This window comes from Acinonyx jubatus, chromosome B3, assembly GCF_027475565.1.
Source record: "Acinonyx jubatus isolate Ajub_Pintada_27869175 chromosome B3, VMU_Ajub_asm_v1.0, whole genome shotgun sequence".
NCBI lineage: Eukaryota > Metazoa > Chordata > Mammalia > Carnivora > Felidae > Acinonyx > Acinonyx jubatus.
Window position 1 is genome coordinate 88502006 of NC_069386.1, and position 21380 is coordinate 88523385.

The window sequence follows — 21380 nt, forward strand, 5'->3', positions numbered from 1 at the left end:
TCTACCTAAATGACCTATTTTTATCTTTGGTAGCTTATATCAGCAAAAGATGAAAGATCTCAGGTCTAAATAGAATACACAGGGCATTACCTTAGAACTATATCTGAATCCCCTGGTGTTAGAATTTCAAGGATGAGTATTTGAAGAAATAGCACTAAGAACTTTATGTTTTTCAAAGATATAGGATGGCTGAGTAGACAAAGAATAAAAAAAAATCACTCTCTCTCAAGTGCAAATTATATAAACTGTCGGCTGATATTCCCCTCCTAATGTAAAACCACAGCACAGTAACTTGAGACATATTTGATCATTTCTGGAGACAGGATGATCTTTGGTGGGCATTTGAAAGCAATATTCTGAAGGTCTGAAAAGGACACTGGATGGGTCATATAAAATATTAGCTATACATTCAAGTATTATATTAGAGAATTCCAGAAAAATGGGAATGCATTTGATTGTGGATTTCAGAAAAAAAATGGATGGATGCAATAAATTCTTATTTCTGTTTCACCAACATTGAGAAAATATGACCATGTAATCATTTTTGATTACATGCTTATAGGTTGGAAGAGTAATATTTTGGTTAATTTAAATTACAAATTTTAGCTATTTTATGATAATATATTTTTCAAAATAGTATATTTTTCTAAAACACCATGCTATACTAATAAGATTACTGTTTTTCTCATTTCATGTACACATGAGTACGTTTAGTATGACATGACTTTCCTATGCATTTTTATATGCATATATTTAGAGTTCTTGGGAAGATAACACAAAATTTCACACCAGATTGCTCCTTAAATTCCACAAATATGTTGCCAAAGTCATAATTATCAGGTCTGTAGTGTCCTATATCAGATATTCATGTGGTTCTTTGTGGTTTGATAATGGCTTTATGATTTAAAAGATTTTGAAAGGTGAAGGATAATTCTACTGCCCTGAAACATCACAAATTGATAATGTGAAACATTACTGTAGTCCATAAATCAACTGATTTCCCTTTGTTTTCATAGTTCAACACATTTTCCCTTGTTGAAAATGAGTGCATCAGCATAAAAGCCTCTTGAGCAAGAAAAATGTATATTGATCACTGAAAGTTCATTTCTGTAATACTTTGAAGTTATTGAAATTAACCCTAAACTATGTTTTATTTGACAATAGATTCCTTTCATGTTGTTGATATTTATTGTTTTATACCTTAATAGAGATGCAAAAATAATTTCCATTGCAAAAAAACCCATGTAAGACCTGTCTTACTATTTGAATTTTTTGTAACATTTGGTAAACATCACAAGCCTTATACTCAATGTAAGAGTTAACAGATTATCCATCATAACTTTTATAACACTTTTGTCCCCTGACAAGGTGTTGAAATATATATATGGATTCTGAATCATCTGTGTTACTACAAAGTACACCTGTCTAGTAAACATACAGAGAAGATAGACTCTAGAGCAAACGGATGTTTGTGTTGTAACCTGACTGATTTACCATATCATCCCTTTGCATTTCACATTTTCCATTTGGAAAATGGTGATAACATTAGTCTTCATCTAGCTCAATGAATGTTACAGAAATAGATGAGACAGCATATTCGAATAGCTCACAGAGCTTTGAAAGAAAGTTGCTATGCAGATTGAGGTAATGTGTAGGTCAAAGCTACTGGCTAAGGCAGGTGCTTCCTCACTAATATTTGGTTTCTCCCATTCTAAGATCAAAGCAGGCTGTCTGCCAAGAGACATGGGAAATCATGAAGAACTGGCATAAATTTCGAGATTTTAGCCCTGTTCCCCACTTCTCCATTCCTGACGACTTGAATTAAATGGTGACTGCCAATGTGGATTGATAGAAAGACAATTTGCACCATGATTCGTAGACTTATTAACCAGCTTTTTTTCCTCCTTTTGTGTTTTTTCCTTGGCATCTTGCACTCTGAAGTAAAAGGCTGTCTTATACAAAAAAGATGTCTTGTACAAAATTGTAAATAATATGACATAGGTGTTTTGAACGCTAGGTAAAGGTTAGAGAAACATTAATTAGCTGGGTCTAATCACCAGTCATTTAAATGCAAATAATTCGGTATGCCTATATGCTGATACCTCATCCTTCATTGTCACAGTTTATACCATATATATTAACAAAATGTAATAAAAACGGATTAATGGCCTTTTGTAATCAGTCACACTAAATTCAGTATAAGAATACATTTTAATTGATTTATAATTGAGCAAATCTAATGCTTAGGAAAATCATTTGTACTTTTGACTCTCCAGATGTTTTATTGGTAAACTAATTTAGGATTGTACAGGTATGAATTTTGTAACTTTTTCATAAAATAAATCAAGGGGAAAAGATACCAATCTGAATTTTAAAATATTCTAAATTTCACTATATTTGTTAGAACATTGTGCATAAATAAATTTGGCCAAACAGAAATGAAACAATTGAAACCAATGGAATGTTGAATATATATTAGTGCAATTAAAGATATATATTTTGATTTATACAATATCCTGTGAAAATATTGAGGTGGAGAAATATTTTAGAATGTATTTCCTTTCATGGGTATTTTTGAAAGCTAAATAAAATATCTCCCCAACCCACTAATAAATTATGCATATTAGTTTCTAAATGTTCTAGTATATTTGAAAATCCATTGTTTTTACACGAGTGGGTTCCTTCAAGATCCTGATTCCATCTTCAGTAGCTCCCCAGCAGGCACTAAAAAAAAAAAAAAAAAAGGTAAATTCAATAATGTCATAAATAATGTCATTTCATGTTCGTCTATAAATTATCTTCCCTTGGGGCACCTGGGTGGCTCAGTCGGTTAAGCCTCTGAAGTTGGTTCAGGTCATGATCTCGCAGTTTGTGAGCTCGAGCCCCATGTCGGGCTCTGTGCTGACAGCTCAGAGCCTGGAGCCTGCTTCAGATGCTGTGTCTCCCTCTCCCTCTGCCCCTCCCCTGCTCACGCTGTGACTCTCTCTGCCTTTCAATAATAAATAAACATTAAAAAAATTAAAAAAAATTATCTTCCCTGGGCACAACCTCTCCCTCTCCACTGGGACACACACACACACACACACACACACACACTTCCTGCTTAAATTTATTTACTGTCAATTCCATATATTCTTTAACTGTCCGCTTTAGGTGCTCTAGTATTCTCATCTTTTCACACACAGGAAACCATTGTTTCCCTCTCTTTGCTTGTGCTCAGATTTTCCTGGGACGGAATACTCCCTATTCTAATCTCTACCTGCCAAAGTCTCAAAGTGAATTCTTCACTTTTCCAAAAGTAATCTTTTCCTCCTCAGAACCACTGTAGCCAATGCACAGTTTGGCAAATTGCCCCATATAACAGGTGGTGATGTAAAAATAAATTGCTAATGTAGAAAATTGAAATCAGAAGTAATTAGAATACTTTTCCTGCTTCTTGAAGTCACTGTTGACAATGGAAGTGGTGTTTTGTTTTTGATACTATTCACTGGCTGCTTTATTTGTGCAATCTCTGAGAGCTTTAGAGTTAACAGACACTCTGAAATCCTAAAAGTCCTATAAAATGATTGTAACCAGTTTTGGTACTTCAGATACTTCGTATATGAATTTCAGACCAGCAAACTGAAACCGTATGTATTTACAGCATGCATGCAGGCAGATTCCAAGTGTTATCAGTTGGTCATTGAATCTCTTTTAAATAATATGGATTTATCTTAGTGCACATTAAAAGATAAAAACCACAAAAGCCATTTATGTTGCTTTCAATAACTGTTCAATACTATCATGTAACCAGAAATATAGTTTCTTTAAATCTTTTTTTTTTAATATTTATTATTTTTGAGAGAGTGCAAGTGAGAGTGGGGGACAAAGAATCAAAGGCAATCTTTGCACTGAGAGCAAGCCCCATGTGGGGCTTGAACTCAGGAACTGCAAGATCCTGATCTGAGCTGAAGTCGGACGCTCAACTGACTGAGCCACCCAGGTGCCCTTGAATCTGCTTTTTAATGCTTCTATAGCATAATAATCTATAAACTGTAAATTATGTTGTATAATAATTATATATAATGCATACTCTGTAAAATGACACGTATCCTACTGTATGCCATCGGTTTCATTACATATCATGAACCACATAGATATAGCACATACTATGGCAGATAGCAGTAAGCAGAGACAGAAAGAGAAAGAGAGTATGTGTGTGTGTGTTGGCAGAGGTAAAAGTTGAAGATACCTTTTGATGCCTGTAATGAAAGGGGAAACAAGGATGATCCTAAGTAAAATGTATGTTTCTGTCAGCATGAGTTTTATGTCCTTCCCTTGCTTCCTCCAACTTTCAGGCACTCTATTATTTGATAGTTCAATCTCAGACACCGAAGACCAGAACAGATGGAAGCTGAAATCCTGGGAGAACGTTGGCTAAAGACACGGGTTTATCTTTCCTAAAGAAGACAAGCTCAGAGAATCTTAAAAGTGAGATGAGAAGAAATTTCAAGGATCATCTTTACCATTCCAAATTAAAGCACAAATTCTTTTTTATAGTCTTCTAAAAGCAGCTGTCTGCATCCTTGAGAACAACCACAGCAAAGTAACTAATGTAATGGTTAATAGCTATTGCTGTGGGTAAGTCCAACTGGGTCTATCTCTTCTACCTTTGCTAGCTCAGAGAGCTTAACCTTTTTTATGATTCAGTTTCTTTGTAATATAGAGTTAGTAATAATGATACTTATTTCAGAGTGGTTGAGGAGATTAAAAGAGATGATGCACTTCAAGTATAGCATAGTGCCTGGAAGAAAACTCTCAATGCCTATTAGCAGTTGTTTTTATATGATTATATTGTTGGAGAGCTCATTAAAAAGTTTTCCCCATATTTTAAGTCCCAGACAAGCATGCTTTTACACCTTAGATGCCTTTTGGAAGTTATTCAAAAGGACTGTCCATTTCAAATGAGAACCATTTAAGTAAGGATTTCAGTATCTGTAACGTTTCTCTAAATCTTTTTAAGGCTAAAAAGTTATTTGATCTCTTCATATGTCATGATTTATCATTGGGACTGTTCTTCTCTTGGTATTGAGTATGCATTAATATTTCTGTAGATATTCAATGCAGTACTTGTAGCAGATTGGACAGGCAGAGTCAAGCAGAATAATCACCACCCTTTCCTATGTTCTCTGCTTCTGCTGCCGATGGCACTTTTGCATATGATGGCAGTTGCACATTTCATTTTAAACAGGTTAAGTTTTCTTGTCATGTTGAGGCAGTTGCACATGATGGTTTGAGCAGCGTCACTGAAATCAAGTTTGCAGCCAACTCAAAATCTGAAATGATTTTATTCTCTGTCCCTATGATTGGATGCTATTGCCATGTTTCCTTCATCATGTATATCTTAGTTTTAGTTGATATATTTCTTTAAAAGTTTATTTATTTTGAGAGAGAGAGAGTACAAGTGGGGAAGAGGCAGAGAGAGAGAATCCCAAGCAGGCTGCACACCATCAGTACAGAACCCGATGAGGGGCCCGAACCCACGAACCACGAGATCATGACCTGAGCTGAAGTCAGGTGCTTAACCGACTACACCACCCAGGCTCCCCTTTAATTGATATTTTTAAGTCTTAGTTAAGAAATTTCCCTCTATTCCTATAGAAATAATTGAAGCCCCTGAGAACATCTTGTCTGTTACCAGACTAGAGCAAGTATTGCCTCAGTTTCCTGGTGAGGATATTCAAAGGGGAAGGAGAAATAGTGTTCCCTAGACAAGGCAGAAGTCTCAGGGACACAAACTTCCTGTTTTCATCCCATTTCCCAGGCTCACTTCCCCCTGTAACTAACCCCCAAAATTCTTTCCTTAGCTATGTAAGATAATGTGAGAAATCTGCCTACTAATTATGGTCTGATGAGCTCACAGTATCAGTTTACATGGGGCTAATTTTTTTTTAATGTTAGTATATCCTCAATTGTGTTAGAAAGTTTAGTTCAATTTAGTGAATATTTATTGAGTATCTATGCTGTGCAACACTGTGCTCCCTGCCATTTGGGGGATCTCTCCTCACAAAGCACCTTTGATAATGGCCGTGGGCCTCAATACAAGTTTGGGAGCCACCTTCTTGTGGACAAGTGTGACTGACAGGATGTTTCCCAAGAGCCTTCAAGTCTAATTGATTTAGAGTTGGATCAAGGCAGAACCTGTGCGGTCACCACCATTAACAAATGTAAATTTACACAAGGGCTGAGAGTATTCAGAGAACTCTAGGACTCCATTGGTTTTCCAGGAGTCTGTGAGGAAGTAGAAGACATAACTGGAAAGGTGAGTTTGATGAAAAGTTTTGAAGTGTAGATGTGCATATTATGCTTTTATTGTTATACATCCATATAGGCACCTGGACATTAGCTCAAAAATTATTTCAGGAATTGGCTCCCACCTTCTTTGAGCCCTGTCTCATCAAGTTCCCCTGTAGTTTATACTTTGTTGGTTTTACAACCAATAGCCCCTCTCATCCTGCTATTATAATTTATGTATTCGGACATCATGAAGATATTTTGTTTCTGCATATCCTAAAATGCTTTCAGTGGTCACCACTCACCATATCACAAGAACAAAAGATGACACATAACAATCCCTGGCTAGGTACCCAGAATCATATAATGGGCCTGTGGCCCCAGGTTATCTGGAAAAGCGTTATCAGTCATCAAATATCAGAAAAAAGGAATTTGAACATTACTCTATAAATATTTTATGTTATGGAGGAATTTAGGCAAGAAGTATTATGACCAGCAATTTCACGTGGATGACAATACACAGGAGATGGGATTTGGGTTCCTCAGGAGACCTGCAGTAGGTATGAGCAGAGGACCAAGAGGCCACGAAGAAGCACAATCCACAGACACTGGCAAATGAAGGGGGAAGAGAAAAGGAGGAAAGGATTAGTTGAAATGATACTATGGGGTTTTTGTCTGATTCATTAATGGAAGAATTATGACTTTAACAAGGGTAATAAAGGCTGGAGAATCTGGGTCATCAAGAAGAGGGAAGGCCAGTTTAAACATGCTGATTTTAAGGTGATTTTTCAGTTGCAAGTAGGATAAGAGCAGGATAGTTTAATATAAAATAAAAGTAAAAAGAGAGGCCAAAGCTGGATCAAGAGATTTGGGGTCAATTAGAGAAATTTTGAAGTGATTAGATGGATAAGCCTATCAATTGGGATCAAATTGAGAGGAATGGACCTACATGGTAGGGAGAATAATGACAAATTTTAAATAACAGGAGGAGCAATATCCAAACCCAGGGAATTTCACGAAGAGTAAAGATTACGTAGGCAAATAGAAGTGAATACAATCATAGCTAATAAGAATAATGACCAAAGAGAACTATTCAGCTTAGTAGTTTGAGATCTATCTCTGTGTAAACCCGTTTTAACTTATCTGCATCTGTATCTTTCTCTATATTTTCATATTGTTTTAACACTTTTTAAAAATAGGAATACATTTTTGAAGCTAATATCCAAGCTATGTGAGCATCATGTCTAGTGGGTAACCATCAAATCCATTATTGGAAATCGAACAATAGCAGTGATTATTGTTATCACCAATACTATTTAACAAGGTTCTGGAATATGCCTAGCTGGCTCAGTTGGTAGAGCATGTGACTTTTGATCTGAGGGTCTTGAGTTTGAGCCCCACACTGGGCATAGAGATTACTTAAAAAAATCAAAAGAAAATAAAATTAGCAAGGTTTTGGAATGGAAATTATCATTATTGTTTTACATTGTTCTCATTGAAGTATACTAGAAAAAAAATAAGTGTTGGAAATCAAGAGTTCTGTTTATTATTAATTGCAGATTAATTTTTCAATCTGGAATTCTCCCCAAATAAATAAATATATTAGAAATACTAGGAATTGATTCATATGCCTGGTCAGAATATAAATATGTACAATTGAGGAGGTTGCTTTTGAAAATCAGCAATAATAAAATGCTTCTGTTGTCAAAATAGTAACAAAAGCATAGTATACCCAAGAATGATAGCAACCAGATGTATAGAATCTTTTAAGTAAATAAAACTGTAAGATATCATGAGGGAAACTTAAGATACAAATAAATGGCATTAACAACTCTTTTGGGTAAGATGTCCCGATATTTTAAAGATATCATTTCTCCCAAAATATTTTATTCATTTATTAGAGTCCCTGTATCACCCACTCCCTACAAATCTTTTTCTGGGACATGACCAAATAATTCCCAATTTCATTTGAAGAATAAACCTGTATGTTGAAAGAATAAATCAGGAAAATTATGGCAAAGAATAATAATAATATAAAACTTGCTCTGTTAACATGTCAGTTTCTAACATGTAATTAAAATATTGATGAAAAAGGGGAACCTGGGTAGCTTAGTTGGTTAAGCATCTGACTCTGGATTTCGGCTCAGGTCATGATCTTGCAGTTTTGTGAGTTTGAGCCCCGGCACAGACTCTGCTTGGAATTCTCTCCCTCCCTCTCTCTCTGCCCCTCCCCTGCTCACGCTGTCTGTGTCTCTCTCAAAAGTAAGTAAACTAACTTAAAAAAATAATATTGATGAAAAAATTGACAAGGAATTCATTGGGACTAAAAAGTTATTAGGGAAGCAGGCCCAAGTAAATATGACAATTTACTTTTGAAGCTAGAATTTTTACAATCTTGAGAAAAAATCAGATTAGTAAATAATGTTGAGGTAATTTTAAATTTGGAAAATACTTAGAGAAGATATTTATTTATCACCGTAGGCCAAAATAAACATCCAGGTATTAAATATTTAGCTATTCAAGTACTAAAATATAAAGAAGTGAATAAAATTTACTTTTGTAGTGCTTAAAGTAAGAATCATTAAGAAAAAAAGATTTCAGTATGTAAACATCATTTTCTTTGTTAAAAAACAGAAACAAAGCTAGTAAGTCAATGATATACTAGTTAAAGATATTTACATTGCATATGAAGGACAAAGATTTAATATGTCCATGATATAAATAAAAACATGACAATATAAAAAGGACCAGCAATGATTAGGCAATTTATAATAGGCAAAATGGTCAAAGCCAATAACAATGAAGATATAACTAAATTCATTGGCAGTAAAATATGTGCCTCAGTGCACAAATATGTGGAAGTCTGTGAGCAAATGGGAATTTACATGAACTCTTTGTTGGAAGATAAATTGATAGGTCCTTTTGAAGGGCCACCTGATTGTATGTATAAAATTTGAAGGTAAACAAAACTTTTAGTTCAAAAAATCCACACTGAGAAATATCTGTTAAAAAATAATTTTAAAAATATGAATACCAAAATATATTATAAAACTAGAAAAGAAAAGCATCTTAAATTATAAAAGTCATGGTTAAGTTAAAGTACATAGCTGTATACAAATACACGCACATACACACACACATATGCTGGAATATGGTGTGGCTACCAAATACTTAAACTAACATGTCTACAATATACTCTTAGGTAAATACTACAGGCTACATGTGTAATACAATCCGATTAGGTAAAAAAGAGACAGGTAGAGGAAAAGGGAGAGAGACATGATTTTAATATGCAGTTGCTGGAAATATATACACCAAAATCACAAAAATGATGCTGGGCCTACAAATTATTTTCATTTTCTTCTTTGTACTCTTTTGTATATAAAATAAGCATATATTAATTTGTGGCTGGAGAGATAAGCCTATTTATAAGTATTGTCTTATTTATTTAGACATGAAAACAGCAAATAGATTCTGTGCTCAGCTCATGGAAAGAGAGCAAATTGTGCAGATTATTTGCTATCACAACACTGTCAAGAATCCTCCACAACCACAGTCAATTTGAGCTTCTTTAATGGAAACTTTTTTTTTAATTTTTTTTTTCAACGTTTATTTATTTTTGAGACAGAGAGAGACACAGCATGAATGGGCGAGGGGCAGAGAGAGAGGGAGACACAGAATCGGAAACAGGCTCCAGGCTCTGAGCCATCAGCCCAGAGCCCGACGCGGGGCTCGAACTCCCGGACCGCGAGATCGTGACCTGGCTGAAGTCGGACGCTTAACCGACTGCGCCACCCAGGCACCCCTCTTTAATGGAAACTTTTAATGAGTGTTCGAGTTACTCAGATGACTTTCGCAGATAATGTTGAGATCATTTTAAATTTGGAAAACACTTAAGGTAAGATATTTACTTATCACCAGAGATCAAAATAAAGACCCAAATATAAAATATTTAGCTATTCAAATACTAGGATAAAATGAGGTGAACAAATTGTACTTTTGTAGTGCTCCAAGGCAAGAATCATGAAGAATTTCAGATTTCATTTCTTAAACATTATGTTTTTCTTTTTGATAAAAAGAAATGAAAACACAGTTAATAAGCAAATGATAAGTTGGTAAAAGATATTCTTAGTGTAGATGAGAGACAAAAGTTTGATATATCCATGACATAAAGAGAAATATAACATTATAAAAAGACTCTTAGGATGGAATGATCTCCATGTGTTGAAAGGGCAGAAGAAGGTGATTGTGTCTAAAATGGTGTGATAAAAGAAAGTGGAGGGAGGGATTGTGTTCAGAGACAGAGAGAGAGAGAGAGAGACGCCTTCAGATTACAGAAAGATTTGAGAGTTTCACTATAAAGTTTAGGTTTTAAGTGTAAGTATATTCCATTGAAAATTTGAGGCAGGAGAGTAACCTGACCCCCTAAACACTTAAGAAAGATCACTCTTACTCAGAAGGGAGGATGGGCGAGGAGTATGGAGACCAATAGAATGGCTGCTCTGCTGGTATTGGAAAGAGGTAAAGATGGACTCCAGAAGGGCTGGAGAAGTGGAAATGGAGAGAAGTCACCACATTTCGGATATATTTTGGAAACACAGCTGACAGGTCATGCTGAGTGAAACAGTAATGTTCAACCACTGAGTTTTTTGTTTTTCTAATTGAGGTATAGTTGACATAACATTATATTAATTATAGGTGTACAACCTAATTCAATATTTGTAAGTATTGCAAAATGATCACCCCAAGAAGTCTTGTTGACATCTGTCAACAGTTACAATTTTTTTTCTTATTATGAAAACTTTTGCAATCCATTTTCCTACTACTTTCAAATGTGCCATACAGTATTTTTAACTATAGTCATACTTCTGTACATTATATTCCCATGACTTATTCATTTTACAACTAGAAATTTGTACCTTTTGATCCCCTCACTCATTTCATTTACCTCCTAGTCTCTTGGCTAAGGTAACCATCAATCTGTTATCTATATCTATGAGGTCTGTTTTTTGCCCTTTTTAAAATTTTTATTTTAGATACCACATATCAATGAGATCATGCAGCATTTACCTGTTTCTGTCTGACTTAATACACTTAGCGTAATATCACCAAAGTTTATATGTGTTTTTGCCAATAGCAAGATTTTATCCTTTTTTATGGCTGAATAATATCCTATATATATATATATATATATATATATATATATACACATACACACACACATATATATACACATATATATATGTGTATATATATGTGTGTGTGTATGTGTATATATATATATATATATATATATATATATACACACATACACACACAACATTTTCTTTACTTTCTTTATCCATTTATCATATTGAACACTTATGTTGCTTCCATGTCTTAGGTGTTGTAAATAATGCTGCAATGGGAGTGCAGATAATCTTTATGAGATACTGATTTTATGTCCTTCTGATAAATATCCAGAAGTAGGATTACTGGATCATGTGGTAGTAGTCCTATTTTTAATTTTTTGACTAATCTCATACTGCTTCTCATAGTGGCTGCACCAATTTATATTTCCACCAAAAGTGTACAAGAGTTCTTTTTTCTCTACATCCTTGCCAACACTTGTTATTGCTTGTCTTTTTTAAAAAAAAAATTTAACATTTTATTTATTTTTGAGAGACAGAGCACTAGCGGGGGAGGGGAAGAGAGAGAGGGAGACACAGAATCCAAAGCAGGCTCCAGGCTCTGAGCTGTCAGCACAGAGCCGGATGCAGGGCTCAAACTTGCAAACCATGAGATCATTGTCTGAGCCGAAGTTGGACACTCAACCACCTGAGCCACCCAGGTGCCCTTGCTTGTCTTTTTGATACTAGCCACTCTGACAGGTGTGAGATGATATCTCATTGTGGTTTTGGTTTGCATTCCCCTGGTGACTAGTGATGTTGAACACCTTTTCATATACCTGTTGGCCATCTGTATGTTTCTCTGGAAAAATGTCTATTCAGATCCTCTGCCCATTTTTTAAATCATGTTGTTTGGTTTTGCTATTGATTTGTGTTAGTTCATTTTATATTTAGATATTAATTCCTTATCAGATACGTAACTTGAAAATATTTTCTCCCATTCTGTAGGTTGCCTTTTCATTTGTTGATGGTTTCCTTCTCTGTGCAATCTACAGAATGGGAGAAAATGAAATGAATGTTGTCTGAGCAAGAAGGATGTTGAAAATGTGAAGAAGGTGATGAATAATGAAAATCTGATATGGTAGAGAAGAGGCCTCCATAAGATCAGAAAGCTGTTGAAGTGATTATTTTAGAATAAGGGTGACTGGGAAGGATTGGATGTGATAGTCAGATAGGAGGTGCTATTCTCAGTTATGAGAGGTCTGTTGTACAACCATATGCTTGAGTGACTGAGGTATGATGGAAGACAATATCACTGAGCCAAAGATACAAGGAAATAAAAGTCCATGGTGTTAGATGGATCATGTTTCTGACTTTAAATGTAGCTAAGAATGATGAGGGTGTCATTTGTAGATGAGGATACAGTAAACCAGGAACCAAAAATCATGATTGAATGAGGAATATGATACAAAGAATGTCAGCTGGTGAGAACAACTGGGAAGGATATGGAGTGGAAAAGTCTGATGACATGCATTTCAAAGGAGTTGGGGTTTTGAAAGAGGGAGGAAACAGTTAAAAAATACCAGGGAAGAGCAAAGAGAACACTTACTCTACCTCCATGCTTTTCTTACTCTCCTTATTTACTTCCTCTACTTCTGTGTATCAGAGGGGGAAAAAAGCCTCTTCTTGAGCAGGGGAAGGAGAAGCATGTCTTCAAGAAGAACCAAGTATCAGAGTAATAAGTTGAAGTGAATTTCAGAGAAGAATTAGAGAATCAGAGAGCAAGTTTTAAAGGGAATAATAGTAAGTCTTGTGAGGGAATACAATACAATAATTGAATTATATTGTTTTAAATACAATAATCACAACAATTGGTGTTTTAATGATGGATGAATAAAGAATAGTTGTAAAGTATCATAGCAATATCTCTGGTCCTTAGGTCTGGATGTTATTTAAAATATCAGGGAACCTACCACCAGGGACTGATGAAATTTTGTCAAGGAAGGAAAAACTTGCAGTGACCATTCAAGGAAGTTGTTTGTAGTCTTGGGAGAATGAATGCATGAAAAAGGAGGTGATTGAAGAAGGGCTGGACTCTGGGTGGAGGAGGGCTCTGGATTTTCCTGTGGCTGGAGGTATTTTTAAGTCATTGTAGAACATAAGTCAGGAAGGTATCTGTCATCTCCTGAATTGCTTAAATCAGTGTCAATGCCAACCACCATCTAATGGGTCTTCCTGTACGACAAAGGCTGGAAGACTAAAGGCTATAGTACCCAGCCAAATTTCAACAGAGTTTCTGTATGTGTTTTAGATTTTGTCAATCAAATGGATTTGAGTATGAATTGAATTTGGAACTGAGTTAAGGGGAGGAAGGCACAGGAAGAAGGCCATCGTCATTCTGCTGGTACAGATGGCAAGAGGGCAAAATGCTTGTGCAGTTGGCAGTTCCCAGCCCCAACACCTGGTTTTAGTGGAAACAGTAGCAGCTCCTTTGCATTATTTTTTGGAAGCATAGCCTGGAATCTGCCTCTTGGGCCCTGTCAGTGGATTTTTAAAAAGTCATCTCTATACCCAATGTGGGGCTCGAATTTACAACCCTGAAATCAAGAGTTGCATGCTCTACTGACTGAATCAGCCAGGTGCCCCTCTCTTAGTGATTTAAAAAATATTTTTTTAATGTTTATTTTATTTTTGAGAGAGAGAGAGAGCGCGCAGGGGAGGGGCAGAGAGAGAGAGAGAGAGAGAGAGAGAGAGAATCTGAAGCAGCCTCCAGGCTCTGAGCTGTCAGCATAGAACCTGACCCTGGGCTAGAATCATGAACAGTGAGATCATGACCTGAGCTGAAGTTGGCACTTAACCGATGGAGCCATCCAGGTGCCCCATCTCAGTGATTTTTTTAAACCATTGTATATCCTATGATAAATGTCCTTTGCTTAAACTACCAGAGTGAATTCTTTCCTTTCCTAAAACCACCCCTCCCCAATGTAGATGATTCACCTGAGGTTGGGCAGCCAATCTAATATTACATTGGTTGGGAAGTTAAGAAGTATTAACTAGGATCATCAAATTTTCTCTCATGATTTTTTTTTAGAAATAAAGTCATTTATGAGAGATAATGGATGTTACTTACAAATTTTTTTTAATCTTTATTTATTTTGAGAGAGAGACAGAGTGTGAGCAGGGGAGGGAGACACAGAATCAGAAACAGGCTCTAGGCCCTGAGCTGTCAGCACTGAGCCCAACACGGGGCTTGAACTCACAAACCGTGAGATCATGACCTGAGCTGAAGTCGGACGCTTAACCGACTGAGCCACCCAGGCTGCCCCATGGATGTTACTTATAAAAGGTGAGCCTCATTCACTGGATAATTGGAGAGAGATAATCTTGAGTGGATTTGTAGTGTGTGTGTGTGTGTGTGTGTGTGTATGCACATGTGCACACGTACTCATGTAAGCATATGTCTCTGAAATATTGCTGAGTAGCTTAGAAATGCTATAAAGTGACTCTTGATCATGACACTGTTTTCCCAGAATCAGAAACTGCCCTCACCAGCATACTATCGATTCTTTTCTCCTATTCACCTTTCTATTCTCAATTAGACACAAATGTTACTTGAAACAAGTCACTCATTAATTTCTGAGATATTTATGGTAAAGCCTATGTGTGTGTCAGCCAGTAGGCTAGGTGTTGGGAATACAGGTAAGGAATGAACAAACAGGATCCTTGACTGCATAAAGCTTTCCGTCTGCTACAGAGGTAGATGCTAACAAAACATATTAATTAAATATGATGAATATTTTGAACAGGGAAGATTTGGGTTTAGGGAACAACTTCAATAGGGGGATATAAGCTCGTGTAGGTGGTTCTTCTTAGGGAAGTTTGCTGCCAACTGATTTCTGACAGATGTAATAGTAGGTTTAACAATACATACAGTAGCAAACACAAATCTCAAAGGCTTGACTTAACAAAAATTTATTTCTTGCTCCCTTGAAGCAAATGGAGGTTGATTGGGTGGCTTTCCTCTCAGTGTGAACCCACATGTCCTTTCCTTTCTTCCCATTGCTCTGTTTTCTCTAGGGTCTCCTCAGATTCCCCTGCTGCATCGACAGCATTCAGCTGCCCAAAGAACTGGGCTGATTTGAGGAAGATTGTGTATCTGATACTTAATAATTTCAACCTAAAAGAGATTGCTCACATTCCACAGAGAGCAGTCACATGGGCCTGCGGAGATGCACGGGCAGGGTGGAACAGAGGCATTTGGGAAACACAGTCCTTGACAGAGAAACTGCTTCCCAGTACTCTGCAAAAGAGGGAGACATTTACTAGTTTAGTAGCTAGTTGTCTCTGCCACAGGAACAGAAACAAACACACTTGCATTTTTGAGAGATAACTAGCCTCATAAAAAGCTGACTTAGAGAACAATATGACTGAAAGTGAACTGTTACTATTATTAACTTTAGTACCTTTGAGGAAATGCTGGGCTTAAATAGATATTTTCATCCAGCACATAGAAAATCTAACCCTTTAAATTTGGGTCAGAGATTAAAGTGAATAGTGGGTATGATGTGCTCTGGGAGCTAATGCTAGTGTTCTATGGAAGTAATCTCCTAGAATTTAACCCATGACCCCATTTACAAACTTGAAATATTTAGGAGAATCCCAGTGGTAGAAAAAAAGTGAATTTGACACAAATTCTACCTTCAGTTATTGTGTAACCTTCAAATTTAACCATTGTTATTGACATGTTTTTATATTAAATTTCTAATATCTGAGAAATCAATGCAAACAATGGAGAAAAGCTGCAGAATTTGAATTGTTATAGAAGAATTGCAGGGTACAAAAAACTCAGTAGTAATACAAATGGGCCTGGGACAGCAAATTTTTTTCTTTTTTACTTTTTAAAGTTTTTTAAATGTTTCAAAATTTCTAATGTTTTTAGAAAGCAGACTGTGATAGTGTGATTTGTAATAAAAAAAATATATGTATCTGGTCTTTGTCCCTGTGTTTTGGCACTGAGCTCCTAAAACTCTTGGAATTTCCAGACAGAAGCAGCAAAGGTGTTTCTTGTTATGTTAATGAGGTGACTGTTAGACCCCCACCTGAGGATGGCAGCTGGTTGCCTGGAGAACTAATGTTTGATTGAGAGTTGGAACTCTAAGTCCCACCCCTGAGCTCTGGGGAGGGGCAAGGGCCTGGAAACTGAAACAACTGCCCAAGGCTAACGATTTAATCAATCATGACTGTGAAATGAAGGCTCCTTAAAAACCCAAAAGGGCAGGGTTCAGAGTTTCCTGGTTGGTGCATGCTGGGGGAGTGGCCTCTGGGAGAGGATATGGATGCTCCTAGCTCTTTCCCTCTCCCTTGCCCTGTGCATCTCTTCAGCCTGGCGGTTCCTGAGTTATATCTTTACCATAAACTGGCACTCTAGTAAGTAAAATGTTTCTCTGAGTTTTGTGAGCTGCTCTAACAGGTTAATTGCATCCAAGGAGGAGGTTTTGGAGCCTCTGATTTATAGCAGGTCGGTCAGAAGCAATGATAACAACCTGGGCTTGTGCCTGGGCATCTAAAGTAGGAGGGGGTGGGGGGTAGTCCTGTATGTAGGGCTGATGCTATCTATCTCTGGGTAGATAGTGTCTGAATTGAATTGAATTGTAGGACACCCCACTGGTGTTTGAGAATTGCTGGTTGGTGTGAGGAAGCCTTCACACACACATGTTGGGTCCAGGAACCCAAAATAGAGCCTTTTCTCCAACTATTTTTGAAAAAAAAATTAGCAGTAAAGCTGAAAAAATACATTTCCAATAAATTTTCCTCGAGATGAGTAATATTTTGTCACATATTTGTTCCCTCTTCCTGTTTCTTTCTCGGATAAATGGATAGCTAGCTAGCTAGAGATACAAGTGTTTTGCTGACTAGATGAGCTATTGTAGTTATCATGACCCAAGACCTCTATATACTTGAGCGTAAATCTCCTCTAAGAACCAGGACATTCTCCCGTATACAAATAATACAGTTTGCCATGCAAGAAATGTAACACAAATGTGATACTGTTATCTAAATATAGCGTGCATTCAAAGTTCTCTAATTGTCTAGTCATGTCATTTATAGCTAGCTTTTAACCTAATCTGGGATGCAAACAGAGATCATGCATTGCACTTAGTTATTGGGATGGCTTTCTCTGCCTTTAAAAATAATATTTTAATGGCATTGACATTTTTGAGGGGTCCAAGCTAGTCCTTTGCAGAATGTTTCTGAGCTCTCGTTTGTCTGGTCATTTCCTCATGAGTAGATTCAAGTTGAACATTTGTCATAGGGTATTGCATTAAGACGCCTGTGATACTAGTTTCCCCCATTATTGCTGATGTCACGTGTCTATGTAGTTAACAGTGGTGTCTGACTTACTTCTCCATTGGAAAGCTACTACCTTTTTCCCTTTTGTCATTGATAAGTAATCAGAGAGATGATATTTTAGGAATATGTAAAAATCGCTTTCCTTGACAACTTTAATCCTATTGAAGAACATTGACTAAACTGAAGGGTTAAAAGCTTATGGCAAAGTGATTATTTCTATTTTGATTGTTCCTGTGTCACTCCTTTCCTACACACTACCTGTCTCTCTTGTTTTGTCCGGCCCTCTTTTCCTTCCTACCTTCCTTTTTCCCTTTCCTTCTGTGACTTCACTGCAGAGTCATGGATTCAATGCTTTATACCTACTGTGATCTCAGTTTCCTTTTCTGTAATTCCACTAGGCAAAGACATTGTGGTGGTGTCTACCACATCCGAGATACGTTGCTGCCTCACACGCAGTAAAATGTATGTCATATGCAGAGTTGATTTGGGGAGAGCACACAGAATGATGCCCTGTACATGATAGTTATGAAGTATGTATATCCTTTTGATACAACTTCTCAGTTTTCCAGTATTTCCTTACTTCTGGCACAAGAAGGTTGCTTTGTCCTCTTCCTACCAGTCTTGTTATCAGTTATGTCTCCAGGAATTCTAGTTCTTCTTAATAGGATCTGTGTTTAGAAACCAAGGTCTGGGCATTAGGTTTAATGATGTCTTTTAAAAAAGCAGCCTTATAACAATAAGTAGAAAATAAGTGAGGGCAGGGCATTCCTACAGTACTGCTATTGTAGTAGCATAGGTAATTTTTAGGTCACTGGAATTTATCTAGAGAGCAGTGTGTTCAGTGGCTAGGAGTGTGCACTCTACCACCACATTACACAGTTGTTGTTGTTGTTGTTGTTTTCCAAGCTGCATCTGATCTACCTTTGTGACTTACTAAGTTATGTTATCTCTGTACGCCTTTGCCTCTTCATCTCTGAAAGGGATGTAACATAGAACTTACCTCATTGAATTGTGATTCCGTTCTTTTGTTCAACGTATTTTTATTGAACACTTAATATGTGACAGATACTCAGCTGTGTACACGACAGGCAAACTATATCTTGGAAGCCTTCATTGTCATGGGGGGATAGACTCCCGTCCCCTCCAAAACAAACAGACAAACAATATATATGTGTATATGCTGATAGGTTCCAAGGGAAAATGAAAGTGGCTAAGGGTGGGTGGTTTTGGGGAAGCCTGCAATTTTATACAGACCGGTTGGAGAAGTGCTCAATGATAATATTTGAACAGAGACTTGAGGCAAGTTGAGCACTAAATCATGCTAATGACTAGGAGAGTTTTTCAGACAAGAAACTGCAAGCACACAACCCCTTAAAAGAGCGAGTGATACCTGGAATGTTCTAGAACAGGTGGCCATGGTAGTGGACCTGGGTCAGTAGGAGGCACAGTTAAGTGGCAAGGATGAAGCCATGTCAGGAGAGCCTTTTAGAAATTTGTAGAGACCTGTATTCTGCCTGGGGTGTGAGGAACCATTAGAAAGTTTCGAGAGAATAATGGTGACACTATCAGATATGGTTTAAAGAGATTGATTATTCTGGCTAATTGGTTAGAGAACAGACTTGATTAGGAAGAGAAAGAGTAGTTATTGCAATGATCCTATATTATCCTGCAGATAGGGTGTGGCAGATGGTGGGAGGAGGTCAGATTCTAGACATATTTTGAAGATGAAGACTGCAGGATTTGTTAGGTCAGATGTAGAATGTGGGAGAATAAATGAAATCAAGGATGGCTTCACAATTTCGGCCATTAATTTTAGGGCTATGATAAAGATTACATAAATAATTCATATAAAGCATTTTCAAACAAGGCCTAGGACGTGATAAACAATCAATATATATGGGCTTTTTACTATTTTTCATGAGTGTCACTCTTTTTTCCACTCTTTTCTTTATGCCTTTATGTTTGTTTTCATGTTTTTGACTTCTGGATTTTAACTTGGCTGACACCTTAATGCTTTTTCTGTCAACTGCTAACCATCTAGCTATATAAATTTTAGTAACGCAGTAATCTTAGTGCCAATGACTAGGACTGAAATCAGCATATAGTTCACTTACTGTGTAGCTATGGGCAAATTACTAATCTCTCAATTTCATCTCCTATGAAATGAGGATAATGATATTTACCTCCCAAGGCTATTATGAAAATTAAAGAATATCTAGATTCAAAAATGAAAGCCACTACAAAGTATGAGTTATTGCAGTTTTTATTGTTGCCTACACTCTGAGAAGGCTCTTTATGCTAATCCTAGCCACTTAAAGGCATGAAAGAAATGAATTTGAATGCATTAGTCATTCACACTGAGTTTTATTCTTGTTTGGTGATATTTGAATGTTTTTATTGGTGAGATTTGTTTTTTATATTTCGCAGTTTGGGATTTATTGAGACCTGAGCAGCTCTATTGAACCACTTTTAAAAAGATTTAATGAACCCAAATCTTTCACTCAGGATGAACATTGGACCCAGGAAGGGAGTGAGGCAGAAGGCAGTTTTGAATATATGTTTAAATCATTCAACCTAAGAGGGCTCCACACCTTAGTGCATATTAGATGCTGCCAGGGTACGACTATGGAACACTACTGTTAGGCTTTGAATGCCTTGATCACTTATGCAAAAATTAAGGAAGGAACACCAAGGGACTGAGGGTGGCTTTTGTTCACCTCATTTCAGTTGTTAGGTTCTTACTGAGACTGAAGTTGGGGGGAAAAAGCCCTGTATGTTTTTCTTAAACCAGGTAGGAACACACAGCACCACCACTGTTCATTATTTTATAGGAGTTTGCGGCTCACAGGTATCTCTTCATGTAGACTTATTTTAAACTAAAAATCCTCATTCTCTCACCCATGGAGTTATGCTTCTTAGCCTGATATAATTATTCCTAATTATTAGAAAAGGGAATTGAGGCCAAGGAAAACTAAATCACGGGGTCATTTGCTTACTAAGTGGAAAGACAGGAATAGAACCTTGTTTTCCAGTGGGTCCTCTGTATCTCCCATCTACATTTCGGACCTATGTTTGCTTATGAAATATTGGTCTTTACGTATCAGAATTGTCCGAATCAGCAGAAAAAAAAAAAAAAAGGTGATATTTGAGCTTTTGCATTTCTTTATAAAAGTTTTATGGAGAAGAAGCAAGGTTATATTTTAATTAAGTTTTAAACACAAGACAGATAAAATAACTTCACAATCCTGTTTTCAGTAAAGGTTTGGGGGTCCTTATGTAATCTGTTCAGCCAGCATGTGCATATGCATTTCACTTTTACCATAAATGATGTAAGAGCAAGTAGAAAACTGAGCTTGTCACCAGAATTAGTTCTCCTGTCTGACCCATCTCAGGAGAATATCAGAAATGTAGCATTTTAGAATTAAATATAAAATAACTGTATAAAAATAGTTACTGCATTTGGTAGGAAGCTCATAAGGTAACTTGAAAAATTCCTTTGTAACTAAGATACAAATGGGATTTAAAACCCTTTGATACTTATGGGCACCTTCAAAATATGGGAAGAACATTTAAAGCCATTTAAAATATTTAAGTATTTTTTTAACATTTATTTATTTTTGAGAGACAGAGAGAGACAGAGCATGAGTA

At 36.5% G+C, this 21380-nt stretch overlaps 1 protein-coding gene across 5 annotated transcripts in view; it reads left to right on the forward strand.

Moving 5' to 3' along the window:
• Nucleotides 1-21380, forward strand: part of LRFN5 (leucine rich repeat and fibronectin type III domain containing 5) — a 250773-nt gene that overhangs the window by 34473 nt on the left and 194920 nt on the right. Inside the window, exon 1 of one of the 5 annotated variants that reach the window (XM_053224416.1) lies at nucleotides 11590-16808. The exons of the other annotated variants lie outside the window; for them this stretch is intronic. The gene's annotated coding sequence lies outside the window, so the exon portion shown is untranslated. Of the gene's footprint in view, nucleotides 1-11589; nucleotides 16809-21380 lie in introns of those variants that run through there. 5 annotated transcript variants of the gene reach the window in all.